General features: G+C 36.7%; 1 protein-coding gene across 4 annotated transcripts in view; it reads right to left on the bottom strand.

Annotated features, from left to right (window-relative positions):
- Positions 1–17,125, bottom strand: part of dpp6a (dipeptidyl-peptidase 6a) — a 673,440-nt gene that overhangs the window by 295,007 nt on the left and 361,308 nt on the right. The gene's annotated exons all lie outside the window — the stretch shown is intronic.

The raw sequence follows: 17,125 nt of genomic DNA, 5'->3' as shown, positions 1-17,125 counted from the left end.
TAACCATAGTAACACAGTTACGATTGCAAACAGAAGGTGTTTCTCAATGTCAAGGATGCTTCCTTGGAAGGACTGATCCTTCCAAGTCACTTCCTTCAGAGGCGAGGCTCCTCTTTAGCATTCGGAGAACACGTAAATGGAACAGGCTTGCAAGTGCACGTCATTCCGTCATTACGTCAGTGAAAAGGTCCGTTGGCCATCAATAACATTATGTGTAACGTTATTTGTATATATTTTTATATCAATACAGTAGTAATTTGAACCGGCATTTAAACGTTAAACTTTACGCATATTTACTACGGTTATAACAAATGTTTGGTAACGTAAATAAAAGCATTGTGGCAATCAGCGAGGCGAGGGACCGTGAGAGCGGGCCGGTGGAGTGATAATGAGCGGCAGCTGATCGCCGCCACACCGGTCTCGGCTCACGGCAGAGTGATTGGAGTATAAATGGTGGAGCGTGGAAGACGAGAGAGGACTAGGCCTGGAGTTTATGTTATGGTTTGTTTATGGTTTATTATGTGTGTGCGGGCAGTCGCCCGTGAGGGTTTTCCCCGTGTTACTTCCGTTTTGTTTATTATTTATTATAAAGTTGTTGAACGTTCGCCGGTTCCCGCCTTCTTCCTTCCCATCTCCAAACTCCGATACAAGCATATTTGCCCCGTTCACGTTCCGACTCCGGGAACGTCAGAAGATAGCGAAGCTGCGCGCATAGGATTGTGGGTGATTTAAGAACGCGAAGAGCGCGAAGGCTACTTATATGCATCCTTTCCTGTATATGACATTTTTTCGAACGAAGGACTCAGTCCTTGGTTGAAATTCCGAGGATCCTCGACATTGGAACAGTCCTTCGTCGGATGTCGATGACGTAGCATCCTTGGAATTCTGGCTTCCGAGGATCCTTCCTTGACATTGAGAAACGCCTACAGTGACAGTGGCAGCTGGCAGTATCAACCACAGACATGTATACATATCCATGGCAACATTAAGTGACATGATACATGTCACATGACGTGATACACAGAAGCCAATGGCACATATTTCACTATGTGCAGATATGTATACATATCTATATATAACTATGTGCGTATTGGCACATCCGTGGCACATGCGGTCTTCATTGTCATGTCACTGACATTATCGCGACAAACACTGACACTGACATGACACCTGCATGACACCGAGTTGCGGAACATGTCGCCGTGTGTCGTGCGTTTTTTACATTCTATGATGGTCGTGACACCTACACTGACAGACTCGAGCAACTATATTATTATTTAATTTAATGCATTAAATGGAATGTGTCTTTATAGGTTGACGCGGGGATTATTTCACACTAGGCTACATAATGATGATTCGTTCAAATAAAGATTGCCTTGTCACTGCAGTGTTGCCTGTCATTCATAAATAATTTTAATAAATCCATTAAATAATCATTAAGTTATGTTCGATATGCTTAAGCAATGAGGGGATCTTCAGACTGACATAAAGAAGAGATCATGCTTCGCGTCGGGCGGTTCTTCGCCTCTACGCCGTGCATTAAAATCCTTTAATGAGCTTTTATAGACACTAACAGACTAACAAGGAAGTTTTTAGCTCTGAAACTTAGAGGATATTTTTATATTACCATGACCTTTTATATATCAAACGCTCAAGGGAAATTTGATTCCTCAAATCATCACCTCTTTAATCTAGATTAAAAATATATATAATCTATGCCCACCTCTAATATATATATATATATATATATATATATATATATATAAAGCATCTTAAAAATATTTAAAAACAATATTTAAACAATACATATACACACCATTAACCAATAAGCATGTTTACAGTCTTTTACCACTGAAATTATGTTAAAACCAGTCGATCATCATCGATGGCTGCAGAAATGTGCAGAACGTTCATAAAATTGGAATGTCTACCAATCAGAAATTTATATACATCCTATGCCCCTTGAATTAAAGTATTAAATATTCAGGGTAATTTAATAATGCATTCAGCTAGTAATAACTGTCTCACACTCAGCTCCATTTAACACTTTTACCATGTTTAAACCCACATATTCACATATTTTCCCATAAGACCAGTGCAGATAATGCAAATACAGCCGAGTCTGCCTGACTCAACCCATCCCAAACGAAAATATGAATGGTTTTTTTCACTTCATTCATCTTTATGAACAAACACCTGTTAATCATGTAAAAATGTAACATCATGAAATATAACATTTTTACATCATGTAAAAAGCTTGTTTAAAGTCCATCCTAAAATCATCATAAGATGGTACAAAAAAATGTATTTAGCTATTTTTCAGAAAACTGCTCCAATGACACTGTGAACAGAAGTATGCTCACCCTTCCAAAAAAAAAAAAAACTCTTCTCTGTCCACAAATCTGAGACTTATCTCCACTATTAGAACTGTAAGAACACTGCCATTTGATTTGGCAGCCAACAAAGACATAAAATGAGCAAAGAAGATGAGGATGAGAGGGGCAGAAAGAAAGGAATCCAGTTTTTATCTCATCAAAGTTTTGCCCCCAGCTTTGCCTGTCTTGTTAAAAAAAAAAAGTAGCGGCTGTTGGCCAGAGGGCAATGCCCATGATGCATTGCGCTGATGGCCAGATTCCAATCTATTGTCTCATCAAGGTGTAAAATTCAAAGGTTCTTCTGATCATAACTGTGGCTGGGACAAAAATTCCCTCAAAACAGTGTGTGCGTTACAATCCTCTCTCTTATCGTCGATCTGTGGACACTGCAAAGCAATAAATAAATAAATAAATAAATAAATAAAAAGCCTGATAATTTCCACCAAATGTCCCTCGAAAGCCTTAATTATCTCCATCTGTGCCATTTCAGAGCTGTTTTGCTGAGGCCATGAACGTACAGGAAAATGAATCTGAAGCTTTGTGTAACACATGCACAAAGGAATAGTAAATCCAATCATCCTAAAGGAACAGTCCAGGTTCAGCATCGATAAGTTAATAATCAATAAACAACATCTGTGACATTATAATTTCAACACAGCCCTCAGTTGTAAACACAAAAAGGCACTTTGAGCAGAGTTCCAAGAGAAAAAATGAGTAGGGTTTAAAAAGAAACGTACAACTAGTATATTTGCTAAAGCATTTCTCGGTTGTTGATGAAGTGGCCTGCAATGTGACATGTCAAAATTTATTTTAAACTATATTAAACAAACTTTAACCTCCAATTTGTGTATGCGTGCGCAGTTATATGGCCCCATATTAACTGAGATTGAATGAAATGTATATTTAAGAAAAATAATAATAATTTGTGAGATTGCAGGACTGCCAAGTGAATTGCCACAAGGTCATAGGCGTGCGTAAGGCTGGGAAAGGCTTAGCCTTGAAACTAGCATGGCTTTTTCTCACTGAAATCACTGCCTGCTGCTGTTTCTGATTGCTTTGAGAAGGAAAAGCTGTCCATTACTCTTCTAGAATAAGTTTTCTCTGTAATAATTGCATATTGGCGAAACAGATTTGGCAAACAATAAAGTGCATATGTATGTTTGCGCTCTGGAGAGTGTCAAATGTTTCTATTTTAAATGTGTTTTTGCAGCAACAAGCAATGTAGCCAATCCCAAACTAATTTGCTGATTTCTTGAATGCAATGGCCAATCAAAGGTGTTTAAGTTAGCACTAAACAAAAATGCTGCTTTACTCATTTTAACAAACAATTATGTAAATAAGAGATTCATTCTGCTTCATAGATTATAACAGAACTTTGTGAGACTGTGATGAACTGAGATGAGTGACAGCTTTATATTGAAAGAGTGCTCTTTGCGCCCTTTCTGCTATGTCAAATCCTGCACACATTATGCCTGTTTCCTGTTCAAATTAACAGTGGTTTGTGAACACAGACGCTTTAATTACAAATCATTTTTGGGAAGTGCTTATAATGCTGGAATATGTATGTTGTGCAGTGTGACGTAACCTAACTATTTAAAGAAAAATCAATTAAAGTAGTATGCTTTAAAGGAAACGCACATCTCCCTGCCGTGTATGCAAAAGGTGTTAACCTGTTACCCTGCTTTTTGGAGATAAAAAAAGGCATACTAAACTAAAATAGATACAGTTAAGAAGCCTTTTGCACAACAAGCATATGTGCGATCTCTTTTCAAAGCAGACACGTTATCCGCCAATCAGAATTAATTATTGTCTAATATATATATATATATATATATATTATAAAGGGTTTTGATGTATCGTGACATTATTAGATATAGATTTTTATGGAAAAAAATAAATTGGCCTTGTTGCAGTCTAGAAATGCAAAGCAGCTAAAGCCCATTCATGTTTTATTTCAAATATGAAGATTCTAAAATGACTCCAAATTGTCAACTGACATATATTCACATAGTATAAATATCCATTCAGTGTATTGTCTCGATTATTTTGTGGTGCAAACTGCCCCGCTGAGTTTCAGTTAAATTGGACGGTTCATATCACGATTCATAAGCACAGTCTCTCCAGCTGACGGTGATGTCACATGCATACCCTCAATACAGAGTGGCACAAAGCACTTGATGCGCACTTGAAAAATGATGCACTTGAAGCAACACAGAGTCAACTCCTGTGCTGCAGTTTACTGAGCATTTTCTTATAACAGTTTCAAATTTCAGTGTGAAGATAGATTCATAGTTCTCTATTCTCCTTATATGCAAAACCATACACCTTTATCTACTGAAGCATAAAAATAAATAAAAGGAGACTAATAAAAGTAGGCCAACCCGGAAGTTAGCGGCGCATGGGTTCCCTCGATCAAAAGCATATGCATTTTCCCCTTTGTTATATGCATGTCCCATTGTTGACTTTTGGACAATCACAAAAAATAAGATCTGTGTTCAACAAAGAGTTATGACCCTTACACGTTTTGTCTATCAAGATAATCTTTACAAGTGAATCCAACATGTATACCGTTTGAAGCCTAAATAAAGCCATCATATATAAAATGCTAACGGTAGGCTATAAACGGCTACAGTCACAGATCTACGTCATCTTTAAGCTTCCTCAAACTTTATTTAAAAAACACGTTCGCTCATTATGATCTGCGCTGTGTATGAACACTTATCCACTTTTTCATGAGAAATATTGCCCATTCTTTTTTCCCCCAAAAATGTTAGAAACTAATTGGGTTTATGCATGCCTCTCTGAGATTTGTTTTCTCGTTTGTTAATTTTTTATTTATTCGTTTATTATTTTGTTAGTTTATATTAAGCTTAATATTATTGTCTTTGTGATTAAGATTAGGCTATTATGCCTGATCCCCGTGCCCCAAATAGACTTTAAAGATTATCTTTCTCTGTATTATGTTTGATTGTATGTGCTAATTATGCTAATGAATTACCATTTGCTAATTCGCAAACGACGTAAGATATAGCCGTATCAATTTACAATCGTATGTCCTTTTTCTTAGACGATTGATCATATATCGAGGAGAGAACCACTATAAATCTGGACATGTAGAACAGCGCAGCTTTCATTCGACGACTTGTGGTTCCATCTCGGGACAAAACAAAACACTACAGTCTCTCCACAGAAATGAAGAACTGGTAATCGGTTACCTTGATATCACAGATTTCTGTGTACAACAATATTTGGAAACACTACTATTTGAAAGGACTAAATATATAACTATGTATATTAACTGAAAGGTAAACTTCTAAGAACGTGAAGCTGAAACGCGGGCTAGTTATTTTATTTTTATTAAACATTTACTTACAGAATTCAAAAGTGAATGAAACGCGGACTAGTGAGAGTTCCTGTTTGTCACGATGACGTCTAAAGTCCCGGCCAAAGGATGTAGGCCCTTTTAGCAACTTGTTAGCAACCACAGTTTTTAAGACACAATAAAGTTTAAAAAAATCACAAGCAGGTTAGAACTAGTGTGTTTTATGTCATAGATCTAAACGTGAAAATATTTAGAGGCTTTGTTAACCACAGACCTTATTTCAGGCAATTTAGCAAAAACCCATTCAAAAAACCCATAGACTTTAGAGCGAGGGAACCGGAAGTGCTAAAATGCTAAGTCACTTCCGAGTTTTGGCCTACAAAGTGACGTCATAACTTCGGCACTCTATTCAGTGGCTTATTTGTGCTCTGTTTGAGATGAGTGCACACTACTTTTTGCAAGGCTTTAAACACGAGCAAATGATAAACTTTCATGAAGCACCAATAGTTGTTCACAAGCTTGGAAAGTTAATTAAAATGAGAATGAACACGTTGATAATACATAGACTGACATTTGTGTAAATGTGGAGAGTCTTAAAACAAATGTGCCTCTTAAGAGCCTACATGTATCAATTTTTAATGATTGGCATTGATGCATCATATAGTTAGACATTAGATCAATGCATCAATCTATGTCGATGTATTGTTACACCCCTAGTCGGCACCACTCTCCGAAACATTCCAGCACATGGAAACCGGAAGTTTAAAATCAAGTTTAAAAATCTTAAAGCTACACTGTGTGATATTTTCCCCCATTTAGCGGAGAAATGTATATGACAAGCCAGTAAATATTAGTTTCTGTTCCTCTCCATTCCAATTTTGTTTTAACTCCTACGGTGGCCGATTTAGTCCAAGATTACCATGGCTTCCAGTTCGACCTCGTTCATGACTGCCATCGAGTGTTAAAACGTGAAAAGCGAAGCTTGAATTTATGGGTATGTCCCTCTTTGGCTAATGTACTTTTAAGATGGAGGGGCAACATGGTGACCAGCATTCGAACCCCTCACCCGTAGGTATTTTCAATGGCATATTATAAACTTACGAAAATACTTTACTACTTGAAAGAAGACAAACCACCGTAAAGGAAAACCACCGTTGTTAGACTCAAATCAAATAATTATTTTGAGCAATTAGGATTTACACTGACTCATATGAGAGAATGTCTATATAGAGACTAAACACATCTTTGAGTGACAGACAAAAAAAAGTTTGAGTAAATATACCAGCTCTCTGAGGATAGTGGATCAGTCTTGAGTCAACATATGGGCTCTAATGCTGAGCCTCGCTCTGAAGGGTAGGAGCTGCCCCAGGAGAGAGGGCACACGTACCCTGCCAAACACGTCCCACTGTCTGCTCCTTCTGTTCATTACAGAACAGCAACAAAGTTTACAAGAAACCCAGAGTCATGCCATCATAGCTAAAACATAGCATGCATGAAGATCTTCTAGCTTCACAGCCACACCACAAGTAGACCTTATTAAAATATAGGACTGAAAAATGTCTGCAAACATAAACAGAGGTCTGTCATGCAAAGTTGCACTCTCTTGGTTTTATGAAATCCAATTATCCAATTACGCCCTTGAGGGAAGCTGGCATTTTGAAATAAATGCCATGCATCTAAACGAACCCACAGCTCCTGTCTAACTAAACAGCCTGTTGATTGTCATTACTTAAACACACCTTTAAAACATTCTGGTGACATTTTAGCAGTCAGTACAATTGAGATGGCATACCACATTAATTGCTATGGAGGCATCAATCAGGATTTTACAACGAATACAAATGCATTTTTTTTTTCTTTATGAGGAGCTCTAGTTAAATGCAAGCTCTCTGCTTATGGTCACTGTTAACATCCCCTACCTTTTTATTTAGTTGGATGTTGGCAACATTAGTACGTCTATTATTTGTGATTTATGACCAGAACACTCTGTGAAGAAGAGCTGATAAGGGAGTGGAGGGAGAGCATGTGCGAGACTGAACAGCTGCTGCTGTTAATGCCATTTGCTTTTAATATTCACATTGGTGATGATGATGAAATGGATATACAAGTCTTAAAAAGGGCTTGTGTCTTCAAGATAAAATTGGTTTGCGTGATCGGTCAAGGTTAGAGTCCACAGCTTGAGTACATAAGGAGATATTTGCTGATTCTGATCAGTGGCCAATCAATCAGAACATCTCAATCATTCGCCTACTACCTATTTAAATATTAAAATTACTCACATTTTTGTCCCTCTACATTTTATATAACTTTGATCATACTGCATCATGTATGTTAAAGGGTTAGTTCACCCAAAAATGAAAATTCAGTCATTAAATACTTACCCTAATGTCGTTCGACACCCGTAAGACCTCCGTTCATCTTCGGAACACAAATGAAGATATTTTTGTTGAAATCCGATGGCTCAGAAAGGCCTCCATTGACACCAATGTAATATCCTCTCTCAAGACCAATAAAGGCACTAAAGACGTCGTTACAAAGCCAATCTCACTACAGGGGTTCTACAATTAAAAAAAATGTGTGAGCAAAAAAATTTATAACGATTTATATAGTGATGGGCCGATTTCAAAGCAAAGTTTCGAACCGTTATGTATCAGCGTATTGATTCATGATTCGGATCGCGTGTCAAACTGCCAAACTGGTGAAATCACATGACATTGGGTTTCTGAATCAAGAATCGATACGCTGATTCAAAACATTCAAAACTTTGTTTTGAAATCAGCCCATCACTATATAAGTCGTTATTTCGGGGGGGGGGGTTTTGTGCAAAAAAAAGTATTCTCATCACTTCATAAAATGATTGTAGAACCACTGTAGTGAGATGGGCTTTGTAACGACGTCTTTAGTGCCTTTATGGGTCTTAAGAGAGGAAATGACATTGGTGTCAATGAAGGCCTTTCTGAGCCAACAAAAATATCTTCATTTATGTTCCGAAGATGAACGGAGTTCTTATGGGTGTCGAACGACATTAGGGTAAGAAATTATTGATATAATTTAAATTTTTGGGCAAACTAACCCTTTAAGGTGTGGCCACATATCAAACATTTTTAGGAAAATAGATCCATTGTAAACAGGGTACACTACAAGCCTAAGTGCTCAATTATGACTTATTGTTTAGATATTTTTGTTTGGCTTTTCATATTTTTCATTTTTTATGTGGCCAATATCAGATTTGAGTGTAAATCATGAACTGAGCTGTATGCACAAAAGAACAATAATAACGATGGTTAGCAGCACAGAATTATACAAAAGTAAACAGAGGTTATTGAAGTCAGCATTTACACATTCATTTATCAGGTGACGTGCCGTGGAAACCAGCAAATTTGTGTGCGGTCGATAAGGAGGACGCTATGAGGATAAGGAAAACATTTTCTCGTGCAGTTTTTTTCTCAAGTTTTACTTGAATAGAGTCACCATAATACTTTTGAGTACAGCAGCTCCCCAACCCTACACTGGCTAACTTCACTGACGTCTTCAATATTCACTGAGTGACCAAAAAACTACCGGTATATAAAATGTGACTTGGCCAATATGACTTATCAGACTGAAGGTACATCGTAGCTGTATCTGATTTAGGACCACATGTGGAAGGGGCTCAAATCAAAATAGAGGGTATGCATTGACGTCACTTTTCCGACAGAACATGCCCCCTCAGCCGGACTGAGTGGCAAAAGAGCTGCTGCGTGACGGGTTAATAGGGGAAACTGCGAAAACATGTAAAACAAGTGATTATCAGTTTAAATGAAAGGATAGGATATATATATAGTCATATTTGTATAGTTTTTGTCAGTGATTATTTAAAAACATCAAATTAGGCAAAATATGCATTGTTAAATATTTCATTGGTGAGTTGTCAATACAATATATAACATTACAATTTATAGGGTATTATTTAACTAGCCTGACTTGGTCATAATCAATTCTAGTCAGAATCAGAGTCTGAAACTGCTCCATTGGTCTGTGATTATAGGGCGTGTTTCAACCGAACCAGGAAAGACATCAATTGGATAGACCTACAACCAATCAGAGCAACAAAGCGACGCATTATGTTAGAACCCCCCAAAAAGTTATTGTTTAGGGCTAGTAGTTGGCGGATTTTGTTGTAAAAACTTGGCAACCCTGTCTGTACGCACGCTGGAATAAATGATCTTTGCCGGTGTTGTAAAAAATAAAAGAATTTAATGATACACAGAGTACTTACCCAACATGATCATCATTTCAGAGAGAAATAGTGAAGGTGAATGCATATACAAACAAGCTCCGTTTAGGATTCGAACAAATATAATCCAAGAATTTGATGACGTGCATTATTACGTTACTGTTTATCATCTGTCCATCATCGTCTAAAGCCCGCCCTGATGATTTCATTGGTCCGAACAGTTTCTGTTCGGAGATAATTACTCCTCTATTGATCGAGGCCAGACCGAACCGCCCAACCTAAAAAATGTTGTGGGCGGGGCTATTTAACCCCAAAATGTAACATATTGAGACAAAATGATAACCGTTATCCATGTTTTGCTGCCTGAAGTCCAAAAAAAAAAAATAGGATTCAGATTTAACTTTAGGAGAGTTGGTAAATGTGACCGCACCTTTGGCTTTGTTTTATCCATGCAGGGTTCGGAACAATCACACACATTTGTCTAATTCATATTTGTACTATTATTAAATAAATTATGTGAAAACAAATAACATTTAATGATAACACGCTTTTACGAAATCTTTCAAAATTAGGTTAAAACATTACCAGCTGCCTCTAAAATTATACACTACAATTTTAAATTCTACCACACTTCATGATGGAACAGAACAAAAATGGTTTGTACACCATTTGTTTTTGTAACTGATATAAAACAGAGACTGACTTAAGCCCATCACAACTGGACACCAGCACCACTTGGCTGTATGCTCAATAAAAACACATAAAAAGAAAAGATTTAGAAAAATCCGCCTGTCACCTCAAAGTGACACACTATTATAATCGTGTTTCGTCCTACCATTTGCACCACTGCCCACTGGCAGCTGGCATTTGTCATTTGAGTGATGATGATTTTGAGGGTTTATGAATTTAAGGTAATAAATGATCACTCACACACTGCGCAAGTGTGTCTGTGGCTTGTCCTGCTGTTTGTGTGCATGTGAGCTGTCGGATCAGTGCACCAGTGTGTAGATGTGTTTGTGATTGTGTGTGATTATAGGCAGAAGTGCGTGATGAGTGCGTACCTTCTCTTGGCCTATACATTAATGCGATCTGCCACACATCACTGGATAATTGGATCCATCTTTTGGCCAAAGACAAGCATGTGGGCGTATGAATTAATGTGTTTATATGTATACAAAATATATATATATATATATATATATATATATATATATATATATATATATATATATATATAGCCTCCTAGTCTGTGCACTATTCTTCAAATCACCACAATAATAATAATATAGTCTGAGGTGTGCCCTGCCGGTAGACATATTCTGATGCTGCATGGTGCTGGTGGTAGTAAAAGTGACTAAAGATATCTTTTTCATGCTTGTTCATGGTTTGTCCTGAGAAGTCACAAGAAGCAAATTTTCCAGGTACTTCGTTTCTATATTGCTAATGCCTCAGGTAGCCCTGTTCACATGGAAATTCATTGTACCAACGTAATGCTCCTCATCTGCATAAAAATCCAACATGAATATGAGACTGAACGTTAAAGTTAAGAATCAGACATTATACGACAAATCACTCAAACTAACACCATAAAAAGCATGCCTTCTGGTGAAGCATTACCTAAATCGTAAAAGTTCTGTTCTCAATTTTATGTTACAGTGAATTGCATGAGAGCACACAAAACGTTCAAGGGTGTGTTTACCAAAAGCATTGTTAGTCATTTGCACCTAGTCCCACATTTGATTTTGAAATTATTATGAAACAAAGTCTCCTTGTTATGAACAAATGTCTCCTCCACTAACTTAAACCCTTCACTTCTGGACACCAGCCCCATTCGACACTATGCTCATACTAACTCAAATGACATGTTGCAGAGATTTAGAAAAATCTGCAGTCACAATAGTGCTGCACTATTTTTGTGATCTTATTTCATCTTAATATTTGCACCACCAACCACTGGCATTTGTCTTGCGAGTGATTGGTGGTTTTGAGAGTTTATGAATTTAGGGAAATAAATGGTCACTCACACACCGCACAAGCAGATCAATTCATCAATACCAACAATTTGTGTTTCCCCAAAATCATAATTCCGACAAACATTTGCAAACAGCTCTGCAAAGTTGTGTGGTCGGGACTACAGTGCTCAATCTGTTGGTTAGAAGCATATGACATGGACTTTGATAGATCATGCTCAGCAAAATACGCAGGCTAACATGCAATACAATGTCTTTCATTCCATTTCATTAAGAGAATGAAAGTGCTCTAGCATGGGTAGTAGCATAGAAGAACCTCAGAGTTTGACATAAGAGCATTCAAATTAAATTGAATAAAAAATTCTCAGATACAGTGTTAATTGTTTACAGCTATAATCTGACATAAGTTAGTTTCTGAATCGATTAATTAGCAGAAGTAATTACTCCACTACCTGTTGGACGTCATTAAAGATTGGACGTCTTTCTATATTGTTGAATCAACATTCTTTGAAAGATGTATTTGGAACAAAGTTAATATGCTTTTGGGAAACAGTTGTGACTAGCTAGATCAGGGACAGGCAACTGGCGGACTGCAGGCCATACGGCCGTATAAACGGGCCGCAGTGTCTTTAAATACGGCCCACTGGACCACTCGGATGATTCATTTGATAGATAATAAGTAAGTATGATGTTAATATATCAAACCAGAAGAAGTCGTTATTCCAGTCAATTCACGTATTAATTACAGTAAATTACGGAGTAGGATAGGGTGACCACCTGGCCATTGATCTGTTTCAGGACAGTCTGTGTGATTTTGCGGAACACGTGTGAGACAGATAAATTAACTACTATTATGCTATGTAAATATTAATATACATTTGTTGGCAACTTGGTATATCATCTGATTAATGTTTCTGTTGTGGTGCCCACAATATAATGTTGCGCTACTGGCAACATTAAATCCTGGAGAGAAGACAATTCTACACTCACGAGCGCACAAGCAGGAGGACAAAGTTTGCTCGACCATTTCCATGGCTGGTTCTCGAGCATCCACGGGAATGGTGCATGTTCGTTGAAAATATTTGCCATCCGGATTAATGATGGCATGCTTTAAATCAACAATATGGGCAGCTTTAAGCAGCTCTTGAGGTTCTTATCCAGTATGTGAGATGAAATCCTTGCTGGTGTAGCTGTGTTTACCGACTATGATGAGGCTGCCACTTATTCCTTTGTGCTGTCCACTCAGTTTTCATCAGTGCTAAAAACCTCTCTACGATTGCGTTGGTTGGTTATTTTCACAGCTAGAACATGACGGCTGACGGTCAGTTTTTATTACCTTTCTTACTGTGGTATTATTGTAATTTCAGGGATGAAAAAATAATAATAAAACAGGCATAACTGAAATACTACTTACATCTCGTGGGACAAAGCTCCCAAATTTAGGACTATCCTGCAAAATGGTCGGGGGTCACCTTAGCGTAGGATGTGCATGCTAATGCAAAAATGTACTCAAATTATCAGAAATAAACGAAAAACTTACCTTTACGTTTATCTTTTTTCAAGAGGTCACCCATATGTTTTTTTTTTTTTTTTTTTTGAAAAACGAAATTTGTAATGATGAAAGATTTTAATAAAACTTATTTTTTTACACCACAGCTCATAAAAGCCAATTGGACCGAACTGTGAATGGTAAGGAATGTTTTCAGTTGTATTTCCATTGAGCCAGGTACGACACGATTATGACGTTGCCACACAGGATCGGTCTCTTGTCTGTTGCCTGGCTGGCAGTTTCTTAGTAGCTTGTAAAACATGCTATTTGAGCAACATGCAGACATATGAAAAATACAATTTAAAGCTGCAGTCCGTAACTTTTTGCACTCTAGTGGTTAATAACCAGAACTTCAGCCGGAGCTACTTCTCTCCGTTTATGTTTATGGCGGATCACGCAGGGACTGTGCTCCTCCGCAGCGGTACCTACCAGTCTGGCCTGAAATAGTCCCAATATAAATACTTATTATAAATGTACCATAATGATTCAGGGTAAGACAAAAACAAGGTTTGGAAAATGGATTTATGTTGTACATTCTCATTATATAATTTTAGTTAATCTTGAACACAAAAAAAAGTTACGGACAGCAGCTTTAAAGAAATATCTCATCTTCCTCCATAACGCAGTCGCAATTTATATTGCATATCGTGAGTAAACTCTTGCCTAACCAAGGCAACGTCTGACTCATCTGTATTAAATTCCAAAGAGTTCTGTTATTAGCCCCCCAGTGGAAACCCTTCTTTTCCAAATGCATGAAAGAAAGCGCCCTTAATTATGTTCTTATACATTCTATATATATATATATATATATATATATATATATATATATATATATATATATATATAATTTATGGTAAGGAAGTGGTTTATAGTAATACCATATGGAACAATTATGTTTTGAATAAGCACTTTTTAACTGCTGAGTTGAGTATTCTAAATGCATGTAATAAAAAATAGGAGGACATACATTTGTTTGTTGCAAATTTACAGACAATGAAACTGAAATGGTTATATTTGCTTGAAGTAATATGCTTGTCAACTGACAACAAAGTTTCCCATTTGTATTAGCATAATTACACATATATTTATATTACCATCTTTAAAAACAAATTATATTAATTACACATGTGTATCCCTTATTAAAAAGTAAATTGAGGAAGACGGTGTAAAAGGTGTGAGTGTGGATTAGTAATCTGGACCCTTGGTATGAAGGAAAAAAAATGTTGTTCCTCATCAATATTGAAGTTGCCCATCCCTGAGCTAGATCATTTCTCCAATGAGGTATTGTTCTATTATGGTTAAGCAGCGAGCTGCATTGTTGTACAGGAAACACGTCCCTGATTGTCTATGTTTTGTGACAGCACATTTCTTAATTCGCTGTGGACAGACAAATTGATTGACGCTGAAAATACACAGGAAACAGTTCAAGAAAAAATATGTCTCTGTCAGCCTGTTGAGGTCTGTGTGAGCATGCTCAAAGGCATCATTGATGAATGGTTAAAGATTTTGCTGCTGCATCACTCCCTCACCTCTCAAGGCTACATTAGATTTCTCCTTTATCTTCAGAATACTATTCCTTCTCCATTAAACTGAACTCCAAACACAAATAAAAAAAAATTTGGCAATAGAAAAAACAGACTGTTTGCAATGCATTATGGTAGCCATTCAATTCTGTATTCTGAATTAATTAAATGTCAACTAATCAAATTAGTCACATATCAATATTTGCAGAGAAAGGCCCTCGAATGAAGATGAAGAAATGAAAAACTTACAGTATTGTGGCAGACAATGTTTTACTTTTGAATCATTGAACGCAAGTCGATCACAGGCCTCCAGCAGATATCAATTTTACAATCGAGTTAGTCAGTCTTTTCAAGTCAGACTACGTTACTGTATTCAGCCTGTACTATTTTCTAACTGTTTGCAGGGCTCTACATTGAGCCTTTTCATGTGCTTGTCCTTCGGACAAGTAAATCGATCATTCACTTAAAAAAATTGTTTGTGTTATAAATATTATTTATTCTGAAGCAGCAGTGTTCAGTTAGCTTTAACATATTTAAATCTGCATATTTATGATACAATTTTTTGCATTATAATATATAAAAACATTAAATATTTAAAAAATAATAACAAACAAAAATATATATATTTAAAAAAAATACTTTCATTTTAAAATTCTTACATTTGATCAATAAATTAAATTATTACAATAAGACACTATAGCGCTGTTACCAATCAAATTAACAACTGCATATACAAATAAGAAATGTTTTAAAAAATGACACTTTTAAGCATGAAACTAAACGGCCAGTAGATGGTGCCAGGTGAACGTCTTAATGAGTGAGTCAAGCGATGAAGTAGTGTCACATTTTCAGTCGTAATGTTATTCAGCACTTTCGGTCGTGTGATGTTGCTTAACTGTATAATATGTTATACATATGAAAACTTCACATTTATCATTTTTACCGCAGTACGTTACTGAGTTTCTCTTTGCGAGCAGAGCTCTTATATTTGTGATTTCTCCTGAACATGCCTGCTTAATAAAGCATTATCTGAATGAGAGTGGCAGCACAAAGGCAGTAGGAGTCAGATTTAATTTATCACGACAGCGAGGAGCTGACTGAGATGATCGCGGAAGATTTGTTTTCAAAGCGAAATGTAAAAGCGACTATTTAAGTGAGTTTGTCATTGTACTGTTTTGTTGTTGTGTTTTTCATTGAGAATAATAGGCTAATGAACCCACAATTCAAGCATCCCACGACCGTTGCTCGTATAATGCATCTCAATGGTGTCTACTTCTAATTAGACCCCACTGACATGCATTATACGAGCAATGGTTGGAGTTAAATAATCTTCATTTGTGTTCTACTGAAGAAACAAACACACCTACATCCTGGATGCCCTGGGAGGAAGCAGATAAACATCAACAAAAAAAACAAACACAAATATGCAGATTTAAAATGTCAAAGCTGATCGAACACTGGTGAGAATACTGCTTCAGAATCAATTAGATTTACAACACGGCACGCACAAATTTAAATAAAAACTTTTTTTCCGGACAAGCACATTTTTTTTCTGAAGGACAAGCACATGAACATGCTTAATTTCGAGCCCTGAGATGTTACTATGGGATTTTATAAACGTTATACATTTACTTTAGATGGAAATCTCAACTTTACTCTTTGGGTGAATATTGCATTTGGAAAACAGTGGAAGAACAAAAGATCTACTCTTCCTATTGTCAAAGTTTGCCTGCCCTTGACATGTTCACCTGCCCCCTCTCTGCTGTCTCTAGCGGGACTCCCACCTTTCACGCTGCTTTTCCTGCACTGCACTTTGTTCCTGTCAGTATTGCCCGTGGCTGTTTCTGTACCTGCTTCCACTCTTTCTCTCTTGAAATCAAGCACAGACATTCACTGTTAGTCAAGCTAATATTTTGAAAAGCATCTCTTGTAATGAGAAAGTTAAGATGTTTACTCAAAGAAATAAGAGTTAATTTATAATTTCGAGGAGCATATGTTTTATGTCCTCTGATGATCATCATGTTATTTGGTCATTATTATGTGTATTACCATGAGAACAAGTTATGTCCGGAGTCAATCTATGAGCACAAAAAGTAATATAACAAAAAACCTAGTTATGGCAATAAATATAATAATTAAAGGTAATTTAATTAATAGTATTGGATACAAA

This window comes from Pseudorasbora parva, chromosome 24, assembly GCF_024679245.1.
Source record: "Pseudorasbora parva isolate DD20220531a chromosome 24, ASM2467924v1, whole genome shotgun sequence".
NCBI classification, from domain to species: domain Eukaryota; kingdom Metazoa; phylum Chordata; class Actinopteri; order Cypriniformes; family Gobionidae; genus Pseudorasbora; species Pseudorasbora parva.
Note: the sequence above shows the minus strand (reverse complement) of the source record. Positions and strands in the feature narration are given on the sequence as shown.